This window comes from Opisthocomus hoazin, chromosome Z, assembly GCF_030867145.1.
Source record: "Opisthocomus hoazin isolate bOpiHoa1 chromosome Z, bOpiHoa1.hap1, whole genome shotgun sequence".
Classification (NCBI taxonomy): Eukaryota; Metazoa; Chordata; class Aves; order Opisthocomiformes; family Opisthocomidae; genus Opisthocomus; species Opisthocomus hoazin.
Window position 1 is genome coordinate 21,647,308 of NC_134454.1, and position 22,806 is coordinate 21,670,113.

Sequence of the window (22,806 nt, forward strand, 5' to 3'; positions counted from 1 at the left end):
GACTGGGGCATGAATTCAAAGAAAATAAGATAAGAAAAATGTAGAAGTGGCTAACAGGGAGACATGGGAAAGAAAAAAAGAAGTACAAATTGGTTCAAGAAGGTGGAATTAGAGTTTAAATGAACCTCGGCTGCCTTACAAGGTTGTGCATGTGGTCTTAAAATAGCTTCCTCTGTATGCAGTGTGACAACTTCCTTTCACTGGGAAAAAATTGGGGGACGGGAAATAAGGACCAGCAGCCAACAAAGGGGAGACTTGTGACATCATCCCTGAAAAGTTGTTTCGCCTAACTTTGTTCACTGTTGGAAGAGATGATTGTCCTGGTTTTGGTTGGGGTAGAGTTAATTTTCCTCTCTGTAGCTGCAACATTTTGGATTTAGTACCACAAGAATGTTGGTAACACTGAACTTTTCAGTTGTTGCTATGAAATCAAGGACTTTTTCCAGTTTCTTATATTCAGCTAATGAGCAGGTATGCAGGAGCTGGGAGGGGGTATAGCCAGGCAACCAGCCCAAGATGGCCCCTGGAAATATTCCTTGTCATAGACATCATGGTCATTTTATGAACGGGGATGGGCTGGGGGGCAAGAAGCTGTCATCTTTTCTTGTTTCAGTGAGTTTGAATTCTCTCTTGTCAGGGAGTTCAGACTAATTTGGGGGGAATTTAGGGAAATTCAGGATTTCCAGGTTCTGCAATCGCTGCTCAGGCACTGGCTACAAACTGGTCATCAGGTGGCGCGAGAAATTGTATTGTATACAGTTTGTTTTGCATACTCATTATTATCATTATCATTATTAATAGTAGAAGTAGTAGTGGGATTTCCTTTGTTGTCTTTTTAAACTCTCTTTATCTCAACCCACAAGTTTTAACTTTTGTCCATTTCCCCTCCCCATCCCCCTAGGGGGGAAGGGGACGAGTGAGGTAGCAGCTGCCTGGTGTTTAGTTGACAGCTGCTGGGTTAAGCCACAGCAATGATGAAAATAAGTACGTGCCTAAAACTCCAAATTAGACTTGAACGGCCTGGAGAACATTGTATTTACCTTAAGAGTAAAGAAGATTGAGTTGAAATAACAAAAAGGAAGTACTGATTTCTAAATTTAAAACATACTGTATTTTATCATCAAGAAGAGCTGTGTATGATGACATTCAATGTCATCACAGTACTCTGAATGATGCCAGGCGGGACACTATTTTTGCAGGTTGTGATGAAAAGCTGAACTCTCAATAATGGTTTGCAAAATAAAAATCAGATTTTGGGTAAGGTTTAAATTAACCATTTCAATGTAAGCTCTTGAAAAGATTTATGTTTAAACAATTTCATAATTTTCAAAAAGTGGTGCATAAATAACTTAGGTTTGAAACGTAGTCTTTAGAAACCAAAAAGTTAGAACTGGTCTTTCATTTATGAAACAATGAATTGGAATATTTTGACATTTCTCTTTTTCCAAAAAATATTCTTAAAAAAACACACTGAAATAAGCATTTATGGAAAGTACAAGCTTTGGAAATCGGGCATTTTTTAATGCAGAATTGTTCTTTGAAAGAACTTATATCTAACACAGTCTTGAGGACATCTTTTCTGGTGAAGGGGCCTGTCTCCTCAGCATGATAATAGACTGTCTTGCAGTCCACAAGATTCTTTCTATATAGCAGATATGCCTGATGCAGAATAACTTTATGTACTGTAATTCCTCTTGAGAATTATATATTTGTTTAAATAAATCACTTCATGCAGCTGGGCTGGGGTTGGATAATTTACTTGGACAAGATGGAAGATCAAAATCTGAAACATTCAAAGAAAATTCTGTAAAAAACAAATTCTTAAATTTGTTATCATGCCCAAAATTTAGGAGAAAGGAAGGTGCAGAATACATACTAAACAAAGGAAGAAACACTTATCTGCATGCTTCCCTGTCAGAGAATCCTTGGAGACAGCTATGCTAGATTTCAGTGTTTCCTGCAAACATGCTTTGTTGTTCAGTCTGCCATCAACTGTGTGGGCTGTCTTCCAGATGAGAACATGTGGGAAAGCACAGTGTCTAAGCTTCGTGTTAGCCAGGGAAATTAGCCAAATGTCTGAAACTGATAAGTGGAAGCAGGGCCAAGAAAGTCTTGGCATTTGATAAGTGGTTAGGTTTTTGGGGAACTAAGCCAAAGAAATCTTCACAGGACTCCTAGGAAAAATCTACTGAAAGTGTTCTAAATAATGCTCCCACTGTACTATTGAGATACAGCAAGGACTGGTGAATTCAGCAGCCCTTGCTTTGGTGCAACTCTCATGGAGTTTTAAGAAAGTTTTATCTAATGGAAAATGTGGATTAATCTCTCATTGCTATTTTGAATGTAACATACAGATTGAGGATGTCTTCTTGCTAAGGTTTGTTGATAATGCCTTCTTTTTTGGAAAGAATTTTGAACTTCATAGTTATTGTAGTGAAATGAATGTAGGCTGAATTTCCTTTTTAAAATCACAATGGCACTATTGTCTAAAATACAAACTCTTGTATTCTGTACAACAAAATTTCTGTACTTTACTGAAGTATTACTGTTATGATCAACCCAGTCTCATAACTGACTTGAAAAGGGGGAATTTACAAGAAAGTTACACGTTAGCACAAATAGATCTCTTTGTTTTCAGCTTTTCTGGTGTTTTTTCCACAAGACACTGCCCTATGAAGACAATTCTATTATCAAAGAGGTACTAGCAGTACTGTGATTGGAATTCTCGCAGCAAAGAAAAACACATGAAGGATTTAGGTATTTTACTATTACACAAAAAAGATAAGATCATAGAATCATAGAATCATAGAATGGTAAGGGTTGAAAGGGACCTTAAAGATCATCTGGTTCCAATCGCCTGCCATGAGCAGGGACCTCTTCTACTAGACCAGGTTTCTCAGAGCTTCATCCAACCTGGCCTTGAACACTGCCAGGGAGGGGGCAGCCACAGCTTCTCTGGGCAACCTGTGCCAGTGTTTCACCACCCTCATGGTGAAAAATTTCTTCCTAATATCTAATCTAAATCTGTCCTCTTTTAGTTTACAGCCATTCCCCCTTGTCCTATCAATATCACCCTTATGAAAAGTCCTTCTCCATCCTTCGTGTAGGCCCCCTTCAGGTACTGGAACGCTGCTATAAGGTCACCCCAGAGCCTTCGCTTCTCCAGGCTGAACAGCCCCAACTCTCTCAGGCTGTCCTTGTAGGAGAGGTGCTCCAGCCCTCTGACCATCTTCATGGCCCTCCTCTGGACCCACTCCAACACATCCATGTCCTTCTTATGTTGGGGGCTCCACAGCTGGATGCAGCACTCCAAGTGGGGTCTCACGAGAGCGGAGTAAAGGGGCAGAATCACCTCCCTTGACCTGCTGGCCGTGTTTCTCTTGATGCAGCCCAGGATACAGTTGGCTTTCTGGACTGCGAGCGCACATGTTGAGCTTCTCATCCACCAGTACCCCCAAGTCCTTCTCCTCAGGGCTGCTCTTGAGCCACCCTCCACCCAGCCTGTACTTGTGCTTGGGATTGCCCTGACCCACATGCAGGACCTTGCACTTGACCTTGTTGAACTTCATGCGGTTCATGCAGGCCCACCTCTCCAGCCTGTCAGGGTCCCTCTGAATGGCATCCCTTCCCTCCAGTGTGTCAACCACACCCGACAGCTTGGTGTCATTGGCAAACTTGCTGAGGGTGCACTCAGTCCCACTGTCCATGTCATCAACAAAGATATTAAACAGCACCGGCCCCAGTACCAACCCCTGAGGTACACCACTTGTCACTGGTCTCCACCTGGCCATCGAGCCATTGACTGCAACTCTTTGAGATAATTGAGGGAAACCTAAAATAATAAGCAACAGTTGCTAAAATATAAATTTGAAATGTTTATGGGAGCACTAAAAGAAAAAAAAAGTTAAAGTTTGAAAAGTAGTCTTCCTATTTCAAAAAATCAGCCATTTTTCTCATTGGTAGCAGAGGACGTAGCATGATATTCTGAACAGTCAAAAGAAGGGCTATCATTCAACTGACTTTGTGTGAAAGAAAAATTAGTCTTTCCTATGAGATTCCTAACCTTCAGTCTACTTACCCGAAAGCTTTTGCTTCTTTCACTCTCTGTCACCTTTATATATGCCCTTTCAGAAGACATTTTCCTTTACAGAAAGTCCAGCTTCACCAGCAACCTCTGCAGGGATATAATTTGGTATGGAGGAAACTGAATGCATTGTAGTCGCTCTATGTCATTCACTTCTATACCACTCATAGAGGTCGAACAGTGATATGGCCAGGATAACCTGTTATTGCTTAATGGCTTAATGTCTAAGAAACTACTCTGTTGCTTCTGTTACTGACTCAGGAGCTGCAGCACAATCCACCTGAACTTTTCATAGACACATACAGGAGAAGATGGTACAGCCCTTTGATAAACACTGGTTGTCCAGAATAATAAACTGTTAACATGGACCAACACTTGTATATTCAGAGTGCAAAGCTTAGTGAATCTGCATAATTCTAAATTTACACAGCATTCCCAGATCCTGAGACAAAAATTACTTTTTCATTCACAATTTCTTATATGATGTAAATAATCTATTACCAATACTATAAAATCAAAAGCATACTCTTACAAGATAGCATAGAGTTCAGAGGAAATCTTTTTTTAGATGCATTTCTGGTTTAGTCAAAATGCCTGACATGCCAGTTCCCAAAGTAATTATTAATCCATAAGATTTATGACTACAAATGAATTACATTTTCCTGATTACTTTTTACTAATGATAACAATATGCCAATTTCTACCTATTCTACTGAGTCTCAAAAGCCAAATTTTCATTTCAACAAAATTATAAAAAAATATTTTGTAGTTTTACTTTGATTTTACTAACTTCACAAATCACAAAAAACCCCTATCAGTATCTTTTCCCAATTGAAGTTGCTAATGTACAGTTTACCATCTTGCCAGCAGTCACACTGATCATCCAGCATAAGAAAAGATTTTCCCATTGGCTTGGGTTGCTGCCGTAGTGGAACTGCTGCGTAAAGGACATAATCTTTTTCTCTTTAATGTGCTCAGTTGTTTTTTTTTGGCAAAAGAAGAAAAAGAAAAAGGAAAAATACAGAGGACGCTAGGTTCTTCAAGAATCAAACCAGCTATGCTTTTCTTTTTTTTTTTTCTTTTTTTGTGTTTTTTGACAATTCTAATATTTAGCGTCATAAAACAGGTGATCCAGCTCAACCATGCTATAAACTGGCAAGGATCATGTATTGTTAAAACATTTTTAAGGGTCATTTGATTAATTGTTGGTCCTTCCCAAGAAGAAAGGAGGAAATGCAAGGAGAGCATCATCATATGAGACCTGACACTAAGTGTTTATCCTGCTTTTTTAGTACGAATCAACCTGTTCAAGCTTGATTTGATGTCCCGTATCCTTCATACACTGCAGTTCAAGTCCCTTTTTAGGCAATAGCTTCTGGCAAGCAAACTTACAGATAGACCTAGCAGTAGCAAAGTAAAATTTTTGCCACTTGTATCCAAGGCTATGTCTAGAAGAAGTTCTAATGGCACTTTGCTTCCTCTGCAAAGCACCTGTGAAAGCAGAAGCAATAGTAGTAAGTTTCCCCAGTGACATCTTCAGCAACAGTCTTGACAATCACCCTCTCATTATAGTTTCCTTAGAGTAACAGTATCAACAGAGAGTACAATGAGAAAGATCTATTCATTCAGTGATCACTGACATGAAGATGTGTTGAGATTACAGGAAAACATCTTGAAGGGAAGAAAATAAACCTGAAAGTTTCCAATTAACTACCGGAATGAAAGTAGACACTTTTATTTATAAAGATTGCAGCGGCAAAGATAATAAAGGAGTGTACCGGTAACGATTTACTGGATGTCAAACAAGAGTCATCACTAAATTGAACATGTCCCTTAGCTTGTCTCCTGAAGCAATACAGCATGATGTGTAGTAGTGCATTCAAGGTCACCTGTTTGTTGCAGTCTTTATTGACTGAAAACGTCAGGTTACGGTGATTCTCAGTGTACTTTATTTATGTATCTATTTTAAATATGACTAATGTGGGTGATCGATACAAAATGGATTTATTTAAATATACAAGATGCCAAACACTGCCAAAGTCTTCATGAATAAAAGCAGTTCATGTGCAGTAGAGTTACCGAGTTCAAATATATTCAGAATATACAGAAAAGTCAAAAGTTTTGTAGCTTGCTGTCTTAAATGCTGCTGGCATTTTAGTCTAAACACCTGTAACTTCCTATATCAAACACTACATTGCTTTACTGATACCATTGCTATAAACAATTTAGTAAATCTTTAACTCTTGGTTCCATTTCCTTTTCCATGCATGGATTATTTAGCTCTATACCAATACATGAAACAAATCGTATCTTCCCTATAGAATCTTTCTTTAATATACTGATTGTTAAGTGGAAGATAACTGCTCCACTGAAATTCATTTTTCACCTTTTCACAGTAAATGCTATTTCCTGTAATATGTAATGAAATCAAATAATGCAGCTCTGGAGTACCATTAAACTGACAGATATGCAGTAACAGCATTTTCTTTATAGAAGCGTCAACACTTTATTTCTTACAAGAAACATCAACAGCAAAAAACCACAGTAACTTTCTTTTACCAGCCTTTCTTAGAACTTTGAAAATATCTCTGCTTATAATATTTTTGCTGTTCATAACAGCATTTATTATATTTTCACAATTAAATTTTGACTGGTTATTTTGGTAACTATAGATGATTTCTATAGCATGCTATAGGGAGACTAAATAATGAAATTTCAGTTTACATTTTTAAAACAACATGAAATATAGGCTGCAGAATAATAGATCAGGAAAAAGTTTATGAAGTTATTTGACATTGATCTACCTGCAATACCTTTTTAATGCAAATATGTTTAATCTTTTTTCCCATTAACAGTGTCAGAAAGTAAATCTTAGGTGACTAGTGTTATTACACATTCCTACTCTATAATCTTTATTGAATCACAAAGTTGAAAACCACTGACCCTGCAAAGATGCAGGTCAAGTTGCTTTCCTGAGAGCAGTTGATAAAAAAAAATTCAATTATGTTAGAAATAAGAGTCTACATTTTTCAAACTACATTAATAGGGTCATGAAGAACACATTTCTAAGGATTAGTAAATGTAATTTCTGACTCTGCCAGTCATAAATACAGAGCTCTTTGTGCCCATATCCGAAGAAGTTTGATCTTCTAGGAACACTGATCTGTATTTGAACAATGAGCAATTAGAATCTAGAAACAACCACTCAGAAAAGTAGGTTGTGTGGAATTATTAGTAAAATTAAGGTGTTACATCTGAAAATTAAGGTTTATATGAAAAACGTAGCAGTGTTCACCCATTGAGGAAAAGCATGAAATCAAAAGGAGCTCTGAGGATGGGACACAGCTGCAGCAGGCATGCAAGGAATCCACTAACACAGCAACTCCCTGCAATGTACCATAGAGGATGGAGCGGAGTGGAGACTCCGTGGCCATGCTCCGTGATGATAAAGTGGGAAGAAATGGTCCTCTAGAACTGATAAGCAGTTCATCTGGCCCCCTGAGCCAACAGGTTTTCGAAACCTTGCCAAAGTGCTATTCTCTCGTGAACTTTGCTCGTTTTAATATCATTTTAATACCAAAACACACCTCCATCCCAAAGGCTATGCGCATCCGAGGTGCAATCACCCCTCTTCGAGTCTGCGCTCTCTATTTTTCATAAACTATACCTTTAAATGTGAAGCGAGAAAATTTTACACCAATCATGATAAAAGGTATGTATGACTACAGTCACTCAAACTCCACCTTAAATATAGAAAGGATATAAAAACAGCCAGGGTAATGGGGGATTTTCAGAGAAGAATATAACACCGTAAATTTTCGGAGGAAAAAAAGGTAACACCGTAAGCAAGTCAACGGAAACTCCACCTCAGACTGCCTCCGACAGCCGGGACTGGCAGATGTGCTGAGCCTTGCTTCTCCCCTCCTTGAGACGCCTTGGGTGAGACTTCAACTAAGCGCTTTTCTTGGGTATAGTTACTCCCCAAAGTTTATAGCCAGACTGTATTATTTATAACCTTGTCACACGTTTTATGTTTGCACGTGCTTTCTTGCAGACAGTCACTATCACCGGCAATTCAAAAAAGCCCTACATATCTGTTGCACAAATAACACTGCACTGTTTCAGTAGCCCGTTGTCACAGTTTCTCACTGAACGCAACCAAACGCGGCCGTGCTAGTTCATGAGCCTGACTGGACTGAAGGTGCAGACTGCTATTAGTGTATCCAGAATTGTGGTAGTTTAATATACATATTAAACGCGACTGGACTGGTAGCGGCAAATTGGACATCACTCAGAATTTAAACCTAGCCGTACCTAGCCTCTCACTCCGGTGAAGAGAGTTAGAACACAAGGGGGTTTATTTTCTTCCAAATTAAAGCAACAGGTTGTAAAAGTAGGTATCTGCTTTTCCAAAATTGCCTCATCACAGCTTAGTGTTTATATGTTTTTCTGTAAGAGGATCCTTGCAGATATTAGCAAACGTACATACACTTTCACTCTGGGTCCCCTGAGCACTCAAGCAGAAAAAAAAGGCCATAAAAAGTAGATATGGAGATAAACTCCATGAAAAGCTTTTATATTTCCATAGAACTTCTTGTCTATAATTACTTCAGAAATCATAATTTTTAGTATGTTCTTCATCCAGAAATGAAATGCAGCCAAATCTAAACTGCAGGATAGCAACAGCTTTGCTACAAGGAATTAGCACTACATAGTATTTGGGATAGGAAATAAACTTTTAAAATCTCAGTATATAGTTGAAAACACTCAGAGGAAAAAATCTAGATGTTTTGTTGGGATTTAAACAAAATTCTTCATTAATTATCTCTTAATTAATATTTTTTCCCTTAGAAAGTAACCTGAGACCTTTTTTATTTCTTTTTCCTTTGGTTTTGGTTTGGGTTGGGGTTTTTCGATATAAAAGGATGTTTCCCATGAAAAATAGGTTCAGAAATTCAATCAATTCCTCTTAGAAAACTAAAAATAGCTGTTATGTTTTGTATGATGGGACTCTCTATCCAAGATCCAGATTTAAACATGCACAGTCCGGAGAAGGTCAGTCTACACAAGACAACAAACATATGTGCAGTAAATTGTATTGTTTACACACATGGTCACATAAGAAAGACAGAAATAATGTATTTCACTTATCTCAATAAATCTTTGATTTACATATTCAAAATTTTGTGTTGCTGTGAAATAAAGCTAATATCACAATATTTAGTCTGTCACTTTATTTGATCCTGACTTCAGTTATAAATTATGCTTTTTTCCCCTATAATTTATCACAAACAAGAACACACTGCTTGATTTTAGATCTAATTGAATGGTTACTTTGAACTATTGAGTTCAATGGTTACTTTGCTTTGCACAATACCTTCTCCAACCAACATTTCAGAAAATTTTCATAGAGGCTTTATTATATCAAGTAATCAGAAAACAAATTGTCTCCTAAATGTAAAAACCAGATAAAGATAAGAATGAGAAATCAAAGCAGGTGGATTGTGTCATTGTATGGAAAATAGTGCTGATATTACTATGATGAAAATCTTAAATAATTTAAAATTATGAAAATAAGTGTTTTAAATAAGATGTAGTACTTTTTTTTGCCATTTGCAGTTTAGTAATGAAAGCAGTCTTCTTTTCACAAGAGATATGAATAGATGTTTGAGATCCATACAGAATGTTTTCTTCCCATTTCATGTCAATACTACTATATTGATAGCAATTTGGCAGAATACTACAGCAAAGATTGTTATTAGATAAGATCCTCCTCGTTTTCAAAAATACAAAAAGAAGTCTGCATAAATAAATTTGAATTAAAAATGAGAGTTTGATGCTTTGATGCTCATTAGAGTTCGATGGTTATCTTCTGTGCTCTTGCAATTTAGTCTTTAATTACTAGTATTTGAGTTTTGAGAGGATGTCAGGATACTTATTCTCCAAAATCCTAGTAAGAGTCAATGACTTTTAGGCACCTGAGACAGCACAAATTTCCAGGGCCTTTTTCTTGCTCAAAGTTCAGCCTGTGAATCACTATCAGGAGAAAGACTTAATCAGAGATATTGTAACATATCCATGTAACTTACGAACATGCACCTTTGAGTTGACAGCATCTAAGTTAAAAAAGAGCAGACAGCCTGAAGACCTTTACCAAGATCAAAACAACAAAACTGTACCAGCTACCAAAATTTCACAGGTTGCAATCAGCAAACAATGCAGTGTGTGACATTCAGAGATAGAAATGAAGACTTTATTCTAGTCATTGTTTCCCATTATCTTACTGCTAAATATTTCAAATTGCATTTGATATGAAAGCAGATCATAGTATTGTCACCTCAAGCTTAAAATCATGTTCTCTGTCTATCACAAAGAACTTCTATATGCTACTAGCTTCAATGCTAGCTTTAAAATATGTTTCTCTAAAAACTGTTAAGGAGTAATCTTACAGATAAGTTTTATAACAGGTCTTTCTCGCGAAGCAGTTAAGAATTCAAAACCTGAACTTATGTTCCCAAAGCTTGAGTTGACTAACATAGAAAGCAGAGGAGACACATTTGTCATTTACCAGTCCTAGCTACTATGCTGTTGGAATCCATCTGGCTACATTCCAGTATCTGATGTTTTGGTAAATTAGCTTCTGTATTTTGATTTTATATTATTTGTTTTTTAACTAAAAAGAGGAAATGAAAAATAGACAGAAAAAATATCCAGAACTTTGTGGGAATGTGGGTTTTACTGCTAGCATTAATAGAAAGGGATAACTTAAAATGTTGATTACCTCAGGCATAGATATCTACCTAAAGAATCCTGAAAATATCCCGATTTTTTCTCAGTAAGTTTTCAACTGCAAGTTTTCAGTGTTACATTGTCACAGGACTGTATCTCCAGTTACAGAAGACTAATTCATATGTTTTCTGTGGAGATGCTGATGCTGGTTCAGTAGCGTTTTTGAAAGGTTTTCTGAGCAAACATGAGTATCCCAGATATGCTTAAATACATAAGCATTCCAAATACCACTGTGTAGTTCACTGATATTGTCCCTGGGCTAGGCATGCTATCTATTTAAAACAGTGACTTCACTGTGTATGAATGATAGCAATAGAATAAGGTCGCCTGAATATTTTGTAAGTAATCTTTAAAGTTATCACAAATAATTTTTTTTCATGTAAGATGTTACTGATTTTCTGTACCAAAAAAATTTAATAGTACTTACAAAAATATTATTCACCTGAATAATCTTTTTTATTCTGTCACAATTCAAGCATCTACAGCCAATTACTTGTTTCTTAAAAACAGAAAACCGCCAGGTAACAAAATGAACCAATTTTTATGACGCATCTGAAAAATGATGAAATATATTTTGGAAGTAGCTATCTCCATAGCCTTGAAAAATATTCTTGAAAGCTATAATTTCAGTAAACTAAGAATCTTAAGTTGTAGAGATGTATTACAAAGGAAATTATACACAACATTAATGATTTTTCATGTTGTTAAATGAAAATTAACTATCAAAGATAATTAAATTATAAGATTTAAAATCCTTTAGTATTACTAATTCAGGAGAGCTCACTTATGTAAGTACACCTCCAAAATCATACACTACATTATGTACTAGACTAAGATTTAAACATTGAGGTCACTTGCCATTTTTAAATCAATCTTATGTAAATTTTGTTTCAAAAATAGTAGAAATTATGTTAACAAGTGAATTTTAGGTTACCAAAGAAGAAAAAATATCAGAGCAATCAAAAAAAAAACAAAATGTCATGATAAATATTTTAATCATCTTCCCAAATGAATTTCATTCATTGTTAATAAAAGTAGATCAAGGCAAATAAAACTGTAGATTCAGATATCATTCAGCCAAATTACCAAGAGAATAATTTTGTGGCCTTTTTCTTTGTTTTTTCTTCTTTTTTTCTTTGTCTTCTTTAATTCAGCATCACTATTTTTTGACAACAGAGGTAAAGCACAAGAAACAAACCCAGATTTTCAGTGGGAAGGATGTTCAGCATTATTTTAATTATTGTCTCACAAGACTTAATATTAAATGTAAAATTTCTAAAGAATGTTGTGCTATTGCAGTTGTCAACATCTTTTATGTGAATGAGAGGTTTCACTTTACAGAAAATATTAAAATATTTATCCAGGGTACTCTTACAGGAATACTACACCCATTAAGCTATAGAGTAATTTTTCATGGACAGGGATCCATAAAGAGATGTACTGATTTCCCAAACAGCTTCAAAAGAAGAGAACACAGACAACTGGTCTCAGAATATCAGGTATCTTTCTTGCTTCTGCACTGATGAGTGTCTTAAGAGAATTGTACACTGGGCAAAAGAAAGGATTCCTCTCTTCAACTGCTCCTCATAAACGTAGAGCTATGCCCACCTCCCCACCAAGGAAACAAGGAAACTATTTTTTGAACTTTGCACAGGTACCTGAAGAGTTTTGTCATGTATAAATTAATTTTTTTTAAGGAAATTTTTCATACTCATACAAACGAGTTACTTCAGAAATGCACTCCTTGGTGCTTAAAGATGGTACTTGATTTTTCTTGTCGCATTCCACAACAATATTTTAATGCCTTCTGGCCAGCATATCCAATGAAGCAGGTAATTTTTTATTTTTGTCTGTCAGTTTAGTCTCTTCAAAAGAATTTGTCTTTATCAGATAGAGATTGTCCTCTTGCCTACTTGTTTTCTGCTCTTGCTTTACCACTGCAATGAAAACCAAGAAAAACATACGTATATACAAGATAGGGAGACAAAATGTCTGACAGGGTAGAAAAGATGGGAAAAGAATAATAATTTTGGTGAATCTGTGTCTATAGGTGTCAGGGAAAAAAAGATGTTATGTGACCTAAGTATAAAACAATTACAGGCCAGTGAAGATGACAGGCAAGGCACCAATCCGGAATTACTGAGTCATACTCTTCCTGATTTCAGACAGGATTGTGTCTCTTGTGTCTGTTTCTTTTCTGTTTCTCACTCTCGCTCCTGATAAGAACTGACAAAGTTTCACCTCTCTGTTTTCTATTTTATACTGTATACTGTGGAGAAATTCTCTGTCATACCTAAGTGCATGCTTAATATTTTCTCCTATTCTATTGCATTTAGAGCTTTCCTTCTTCATAATTTTTATTCTTGAAGCATAAATTTGTTTCCTTTCTTTCCTTCCAGCCCTTTTAAGTCTGAATTTTACAACTGGCAATCTAGTAGACAGTTTACATGAACTAAAAGAATATGAGAAGGAGCACTTCATGAGAATTCTGAAAATATTAGTATGCTCTTTGAGGTACAGTATTTATTCTGACATATATTGTTATGTTTCTATATGTGGAATTATAGACGTCATTTCCAATCAATGTCTCCAAATGATAAATAGAAGTTAATATCAATATTGAAAAGCACAGAAATCTTAAACAAGTCTTTTCACAATAGAATACTTCCTTACCTATAACACTGTCACTTCTGCAACTGTTGGGCCTTCAGAAGTTGCATCTTGTCAAGCTAAAGTTCAGATCTTGTTGAAAACTAGGTCAGCATTTCTGTGCCACTATTCCCCTAAGATTACGTTCGAGCAAGTCCATGGAAGTGCTTTAGTTCTATATACTTTTTTAAAACCTTGCCTTTAATGTTTAAATTATTTGTTCATAAATTGGTCCCAAATGTTAGATGAGTTAATTTTTTCCAGCGTAATCTGAATGTTTATTGATGTTACATTAAGCAAACTAATTTTTAAGAAAACAGATTCTTCTTTCAAAATAAACAAACTAAGCAACCTTACCTATGATTTTATTGATTAATATATCTACATTTTTGTGAGGAAAAAACCCCAGATTTGACAAGGGATGTGGGGAGAAAAGTGAGCTTCTACTCATGATACAGAAACACTGCTCCAGGTCTTAGTGATTATGAAAAATATGTAGATACCCAAGAAGACAGCTGTTTATAACAAGGATCATTAACTGTGCTTATTGTATTGCAACTTTTGAATACTTTGAAGAAAACTAATGATAGTAAAACCTTTAAAGATTCATAAAGTCAATTTCAATAGTAAGCAAGAGATACAACATTCATTTATACACCTGAATGCCTATGTTTGAAAAATCAGACCAGAAAACTAATGGGAAGACACTATCATGACTTTTTGGCATTAGATGTTTCTGTCTGCTTCATTTTATATAAAACTCTACTCTTTCCGCTCTGACCAGTGACAAAAACATAAGTTGAGTCTAAAAACTGAATGTTACAAAAGGTTTTCTAGCACAAAGAAATAAAATAATAATAACCCCCCCATGACAGTTTTAAGATAAACGTCAAAGACACATTCGTACATTATATGAGCACACTCACATGCAAACAATTAAAGGCATCAATATTATAATATCATAACATTAAAAGCAGATTTCAGACCTAAACTTTTGTAATTAATAGAGTTCATATTTAGACTTTGGGTTCAGAAAGTCCTCCATCAATTGCACATGTTTGTTTAAAGCAATTTGCCTTACACTTGAAAAAATAGTCGGGACAACATTTCTGGTTTTTTTTTTTTTCTTTTTTCTCTCCTACCTTTCAGTGCTACAGAGAGAAAGCAAATATATGCTAGGTATTCACTTATGAAATGCAAGGCTGTAATTTACAGACTGTTGTTCATGTTAAATTTTGTTCCAAAATAATTCAGGAATTTTCTGGTGAGGTACATTCTTTTACATATTGTTCATCACAATGAAGATACCTAAGTAAGTTTCCTGGTATGATGTCTGACAATGAGATTTGTGTTAAAGTTTTTGCCACATAAGCAATTTACACCACTTCTGTCTTTACACAATGATCTGTATGGATGGTAATAGAGCTAGATGGTACTAGCAGAAATTATCATAAAATCATAGAAAGTTTTGGGTTGGAAGGGACCCCTAGAGGTCATCTAGTCCAACCCCCCCGCAGCGAGCAGGGACACCGCTAACTAGATCAGGTTGCTCAGAGCCCTGTCCAACCTGGTCTGGAATGTTTCCAAGGACGGGGCCTCCACTACCTCTCTGGGCAACCCGTTCCAGTGTTTCACCACCCTCATTGTAAATAATTTCTTCCTTATATCTAGCCTAAACCTACCCTGTTTTAGTTTAAAACCACTACCCCTCGTCCTGTCACTGTTGTTTCTACTAAACAGATTGTCCCCATCTTTCCTATAGGCTCCCTTTAAGTACTGAAAGGCTGCAATCAGGTCTCCCCGCAGCCTTCTCTTCTCCAGGCTGAACAAGCCCAAATCTCTCAGCCTGTCCTCATAGGAGAGGTGCTCCAGCCCTCGGATCATTTTTGTAGCCCTCCTTTAGACCCGCTCCAACAGTTCCATGTCCTTCTTGTGCTGAGGGCACCAGAGTTGAACGCAGTACTCCAGGTGAGGTCTCAACAGAGCAGAGTAGAGGGGCAGAATCACCTCTCTCGACCTGCTGGCCATGCTTCTCTTGATGCAGCCCAGGACACGGTTGGTCCTCTGGGCTGCCAGCGCACTTTACCGGCTCATGTCCAGCCTTTCGTCTATCAGTACCCCCAAGTTTCTCTCAGCAGGGCTGCTCTTGATCCTTTCATCTCCCAGCCTGTATTGCTACCGGAGATTACCCCTACCCAGGTGTAGGATTTTGAACTTGGCCTTGTTGAACCTCATGAGGTTTACACAGGCCCACCTCTCCAGCTTGTCCAGGTCCCTCTGGATGGCATCCCGTCCTTCTGGTGTCTCAGCCATACCACTCAGCTTGGTGTCATCTGCAAACTTGCTGAGGTAGCATACACTCAATGTTGCTGTCCATGTCATTGATAAATATATTGAACAGCACCGGTCCCAGTACGGACCCCTGAGGGACTCCACTCCTCACTGGTCTCCATCCGGACATTGAGCCGTCGACCGCTACCCTTTGGCTGCGACCATCCAACCAATTCCTTATCCACCAAATGGTCCACCCATCAAATCCATGGCTCTCCAATTTAGAGAGAAGGATGTTGTGAGGGACCTTGTCAAAGGCTTTACAAAAATCCAGACAGATGACGTCCATTGGTTTTCCCTTGTCCACCCTTGTTGTTACACCATCATAGAAAGCCACTAGGTTGGTGAGGCAGGATTTGCCCTTGGTGAAGCCATGCTGGCTGTCTCGAATCACCTCCCTGGCCTCCATGTGCCTTAGCATATCTTCTAGGAGGATCTGTTCCATGATCTTCCCAGGCACAGAGGTGAGGCTGACAGGTCGGTAGTTCCCAGGGTCTTCCTTTCTACCCTTTTTGATAAGGGGCACAATGTTTCCCTTTTTCCAGTCACTGGGGACTTCCCCTGACTGCCACGACTTTTCAAATATCATGGAGAGTGGCTTGGCAACTACGTCAGCCAGTTCCCTCAGGACTCTGGGATGCATCTCATCAGGTCCCATGGACTTCTGTACGTTTAGGTTCCTCAGGAGGTCCCGAACGTGGTCTTCACTTACAGCTGGAGGGATTTTACCCTCCTGGTCTCCTTCATGCCATCCATCGACTCGTGAGGGGTGAGGAGAGAGGTTGCCAGTGAAGATTGAGGCAAAAAAGTTGTTGAGTACCTCAGCTTTCTCCTCATCTGCTCTTACCAGTTTGCCGGTCTCGCTCATGAGCGGCGATATGCTTTCTTTGACCATCTTTTTCCATCTGACATACCTGTAGAAGCCCTTCTTGTTATTTTTTGCATCCCTTGCCAAGTTCAGCTCCAGCTGTGCCTTGGCCTTCCTGACCCCATCCCTACACAACCGGGCAGCTTCCCTATACTCTTCCCAGGAAGCCAGTCCCTGCTTCCACTGCCTGTGCAGTTCCCTCTTCTTCCTTTGTTTGACCAGCATCTCTTGTCTCAGCCATGTTGGTCTCTTCCCTTCTCTGCCCTGCTTCTTACACTTGGGGATTGAGAGCTCTTGCGCTCTGTGGAATATATCCTTAAAGACCTGCCAGCTCTGTTCTGTTCCACTGTCCCTGAGGACCGTTTCCCAGGGAGTCCTTCTGACTACCTCCTTGAAGAGCTGGAAATTTGCCCTCCTAAAATTTAGGGTCCTGAGTATGCTCTTCGTTATTCCCATTTCCCTCAGTAGCATTAGTTCCACCAGTGCGTGGTCACTGCAGCCCAGGCTGCCTCCAATCTTGACATCCCCAACGAGCTCAGTCGCATTGGTGACCACCAGGTCTAGTATCGCATCCCCTCGGGTAGGGGTGCTTATTACCTGGCTTAAGAAGTTGTCCTCAACGCATTCTAGGAACCTGCTGGATTGCCTACAGCTTGCCGTGTTGCTTTTCCAGCAGATGTCGGGGTAGTTGAAGTCCCCCAGTAAGACGAGAGCCTGTGAGCGCAAAGCCTCCTGGAGTTGGAGGAAGAACGCTTCGTCTGTCAGCTCCTGTTGATCTGGCGGCCTGTAGTAGACACCAACCACTAGGTTCCCTTTGTTGCCTCTCTCTCCAATTCTTACCCATAAAATTCTTAACCATTCATTATTTATGAACATAGTTTTAAATATACTTTTTACAGTTGTTTTTGCAATGACATTACACCTTTTCAGACGACATGTCATTTCAATTAGTAATTTATTAACACAGATCCCACTGTTCCTCCTGGTAAAAGATTGTCTTGCCTAAAACAGAAACCATTTTACCCAATCAGTTTATCTCTCAAGCAGTGACTTCTGCTGACAGCGGTCTCCTACTAGGCTTCTACAAAAAGCATTTTGTGGCAAGCAAAAAATTTAGTTACAAGCACATAACAAGGACCAGATTACTTTGTGGTGCTTTGGTAGGGCTCTTTATATGACATATTTGTGGCTCTAATTGGAATTGCAGAAAGATGGCAATACTAAAACCCAGGGTAGTTTCTGTAAAGCATAATGTTTCAACTTTTGCAGTCAATTTGGGGGGGGGGGGGGAGGGAATTTGCGTTTGGGTTTGGCTTTTCTTGTTATAAGCAGTGGCTTAGGCCAGCAGTAATGGTTACAGAAAATAGCATAATGGTTAATTCAGTCAGTGTACTTGTCATGGTAGAAATCATATAAAATTTACCTATCACAGATTCACTAGATCTGAGCAAACTTGTATTCAGAAAGGACATCATTCAGAGACTATTGAAGGTTTGCAAACTGCTACTACTCTTACTAGAGTTATACGTGCAAAAAATGTAAATGGCACGGTTGTATTGCATACTTTGTAGCTCTTTGCCTGTCCTCTTAAACCAGACAGTTAACTCAAAGGAGTTAATTTCAAGCAAACTGCAAATCCTGTATCAAATCTTTTGTGGATACATAAAAAATAAATTATTCTTCATATTCTTTTAATCTTTTGGCTCATTTGTCCTATGGGATGTAAATTCCTTTCAAAGATACTTGTTCTGCAAAACATTAGTTCAATGTTTAGGCTTACATTAGCACTTTTTAAAGAATACAAGTAATTAACAAAATTAGCTGTATAAAATATTTGCCTTTGAAGCTCAAAAAATAAGTGTAAAAAACTTGGCTAATACTTTGTTAAATCTTTGTTACTCATGATTGTCCAGGGTTTGGCCAGGACATGGTTAATTTTCACCAGAATCCAGGAAGGGGCTCAGCCGGGCGGGCTGACCCCACGTGGCCACACAGAGCAGGGTATTCCATACCATGTGCCCATTGTCATGCGGGGTTCCGATGGGGGGGAGCGGGGCGGCGGGAACTCACTCACAGCTCGGGAGCATGCGGCGGCGGTGGTGGAGAGCGGCTCTGTTATGCGGTCTGTTTTGTTTCGTGTATTCCCCTTATCTGTATCGTCGTTCCTGTTCTCTTTGTTTGCTGTTCTGTTAAACTGTCCTTATCCCGACCCACCGGTTTTCTGCCTGTTTCTTTCCATTCTCCTCTGCATCCCTGCGGGGGGAGGGGTGGCCACGTGGCGCTTTTGTTGCCGGCCGCAGCCAAACCATAACAGTGATATTCTAGGAACTAAAGTACATGGTTTTATTATTGAACACCATTTAATAATCATTGCTATATCACTAACACAGAGTTGCTTTGTAAAACTATGCAATGTTCTGACCTGTATATTGTTCTGAAACTCTGCCATGGAAGCAGTCTTTCCTAAATCAGTGTCTTTTAGGAAGTGGAAACTTATCTTGTATTTTAACTTTACTTGCTATAAATTGACATCAAAGCTTGTAAAAATAAACTCAAAAAATCAAGCAAATCCAAGTAAACTTAAAATGTAATTAATTGAAAATCTATTAAGGTTGCTGTAACTTAAATATATACAGAGCTTACAAATCTAATTACAAACTTTAATAATATACAAAGATTGTGTGATAATTTGAGAACTTTCTCTGATTCTTATTTTCTGTATTTTTAGTTAGATTTGCATGAGGTCCTAATGTGATTTTTATAAGAATATCAGTCATTAGAGGAGAAACTAGTCTTTACCCTGCATAAAATGGAACCTATGTATATTCAGGCTCAGCTGTCTTGCTTTCCTGCAGGAAACTTAAACAAGAGAATGAGATGTTCAGATTAAGCTTTTTGGGTTGTTGGGTTTTTGTTTGGTTGATTTGTTGTTTTTTAATGTTTTTAGTTTTTAATATGGCCACCTGCTTGCAACATCATGCATGTCATTTTGAAGACTCGTCGCAACACAGTGTGAAGATCAGTAAACTGATGACACCCCACCATTTTCTAAATCCATACTTATTTCATTGTGCACCCAAACTAATAATTCCTGTTGAGATGAGGAAAAAAACAAGGCAAAGTTTATTGACAATGAGCTACATCAGGACCTGATCAAGAATCTGTTCAGTACACAGCATTGTAGGGACATAGCACCTTGGTCTATACTACTCTCCTAGTATAAACAGGCACTGAGATAGTCTCTTTCCTCTCTGCTCCTGATTAGATTAACATAATACCATCTCAAACCCAATCAATATGATATTTTGTCACTGGTAGTGCATGTTCTGCAGAATTCAAACATTTGTTATCATGGTTTTTATGCCAGTATTCTATAGAGCTGTATCACCAAAATGGACAATTAAAGTCTTGAAAATGTCTCATCTTCCCATGGACTACTGTATGAACAAAACTGATTTCTACTAATTATTCTTAATTATTCATGTCCCATGTGGTATGACAGCACCTTTTAATACCAACCAGGAAACAGAATTTCCATTTCCTGGAAAAATAAATGTGTTTGACTTTATGGTTTCCTACATGAGTATTAAAAAGCAAAAGAGACATAAGTAGTTTTGTTCATGCATGAGGAAGAAAGAAATATCGAACAAAACGAATAAAAAGCCCAATCTCAGGGGAGGACCATCGTTTACAAGAATAACAATTTGACTAGTTGTATAGAATGGTCAAAATGGACACCAGAGACATTTTTTATTTACATGGAGTAGGCCTAGAATTTGCTCTAACCACATATTCATGAGGGAAAAAAAACACACAACACAGTCACTTAGGTATTGTTGGAGCTGTTCTATTTATATTTTAACACATTAGGTCACAGAGAAGTTGGCATTGGGACTTGTATTAGTAACATTGGAGTTTTGAATCTATAGCATTTGGTAGGGAGGACTGTGAAAACCCCAGCTCTTTGGAATTGCAGGCACCTCTCAGTCTGACAACCATTTTTATCAAAAACTCTGTTGCCCCCCAACACACCTTTCAGTGAAAGCTTTTCTCCAAGTAAATTGTTTATATTTTTTTTTAATAAAAATAAAGATGGCAAAAGGTTTTGCCACTGGATCTTCGAGTTATATCTGGTACACAGCATTAAGATCCAGGGAGTTACAGATGTGAAAAAAATGACCTTCTGTCTTTTGTTACACGATCAACAGAAGCCTGTTGGTATTTCAGCTGGCAAACTTATAGACGTCATGACCTCAATTAATTTTAACCAATCAGAAATTGAGAACATTAATATGAAGAACTCCAGCTTCTGCAGAATAAACTGCATGTCTGTTCTTCAGCTAGACTAACTGTTGCTACACATTTTGAGGTGAAAACTCCCGGATTCATAGGACTGCAGATACATCACTTCTTACCATCCCTACTGCTTTGATTTTTTTCTTTCCTTTTCATGTCTTCTGTCCTGCTCACCTGGAAAAAGGAAATGTGTCATTACCAGTTTTCCTGAATATGTACTGAAATCACAGTAACTATTGGAGAGGCACATGTGCAAAAATAAGATACAGCAAAGAAGATGGTATTTATACACATAACAGAAGCAGAATTCATTTTAAAAAATGCAGATTAGCTGAGAGAAATGTAATCAATGCCTTCTGTTCATTCATGATAGTCAGACACAGTCTGCATCAGTGTGTAATTCAAAGGAACTGGATAATTTCATAGTACAGTGAGGAAAACTGACTTGGCATAGTTGACTTGTTGACACCAGCTGTCCTCCTGCTGTCACTTTTAATACTCCATAAACAATTGTCTCTAACTCCCTCTACTGCCAGAGACAATTCAACATTGGGAATGATGGGGATCATTCAGGACCTTAGCATACATTCTCTTGTTTAGTCTCTGAAAATTTAAAGGATTAAACCAATTGAGCAAGATTACAACCTTGAATTTGGGTTTGTAAAATAAAGTTTTATTTCCAGCTATGATACACATATATTTCTGTGAAATAAAAATACATGTATATCTGTATTTTTTTCCAGCTTAAACATATTTGTACTGTACTTACATGTCTTCCCTACACATCATATTTATAGCTAAGCAGGGACAGGTACTTCTTAGCAGAAGTGTTTTCTAGAATTTTCCTTATAATTTTTTATTAAAAGAAATAAAATTAAATAACTTTCTTACTGGTAACTATGAGTTTCAAAAAAAATAATACATTATGAAATTTATTTTTATACAACAGGTAAGGCACACAAAAAAGTAAACCAGACAGCTAGAGAAAAATAAGCTACTATTTCTTAATGGTATTTATTGATAATAGTAATAATATCTATTTAATAGCAAAACAAAACCTTTTGTCGATAATTAAAACCTCATTCTCTATCCTAATTCATCAGTTTTATATCACAGTAAACCTGTTTAAATCAATGGATTTGTCCAGGATGGAAATACTGGTAAAGACGAGGAACGAAAAAAAGTCTACCATAGTAGGAATTACAACTTGTGTGTTCTGTGTGTGTTTGTGTGAGGGAGAGAGAGGAAATTTTCAATAAATACAGAATAATCAATGAAGTTTTACAATTGGTCATTTTCCTGGTCTAAACCTGATTCCATCAAGTAAAAATATAAAGTCTGTAAGAAACTAGGAAAGTAAATCACTACAGAGCAGCTATACTGCACTGGGTTATTCTGTTATACATTCCTGTAACCATCTGTAAGTTCTGAAAAAGGCAGCACACACACACACACAAAATAGTAGTGATAAAAAAGCAGCTGCAACTTTGGATATATAGTGTGCTTGTTTCAGGTACAGCTCAAGTCACAGCAGGGGGGTAGATCTTTGGCAAAGAATAAAAGTTACAGAAGTGAAGGGGACTCTCTGGGGAAAGAGTTTTAATTCAAGAAGAGCTATTCTCAAGGTATAAATTACAGCTCTCCCTGCACACACTCTTTACAAATTTACAGCTTACTTGATGATACCTCCATAAAGAGGTTATATCTTCAGCTAGAAGAAAGAAGGGTAGGCACCTTTTCTTTAAATATCTTTGCATACTGTTAAGTTTTAGTTTGTCCCAGAAACACT

General features: G+C 37.6%; 1 protein-coding gene across 35 annotated transcripts in view; it reads right to left on the reverse strand.

Annotated features, from left to right (window-relative positions):
* Nucleotides 1-22,806, reverse strand: part of PTPRD (protein tyrosine phosphatase receptor type D) — a 1,391,241-nt gene that overhangs the window by 1,056,968 nt on the left and 311,467 nt on the right. Inside the window, exon 4 of one of the 35 annotated variants that reach the window (XM_075446988.1) lies at nucleotides 21,137-21,191. The exons of the other annotated variants lie outside the window; for them this stretch is intronic. The gene's annotated coding sequence lies outside the window, so the exon portion shown is untranslated. The remainder of the gene's footprint in view (nucleotides 1-21,136; nucleotides 21,192-22,806) is intronic. 35 annotated transcript variants of the gene reach the window in all.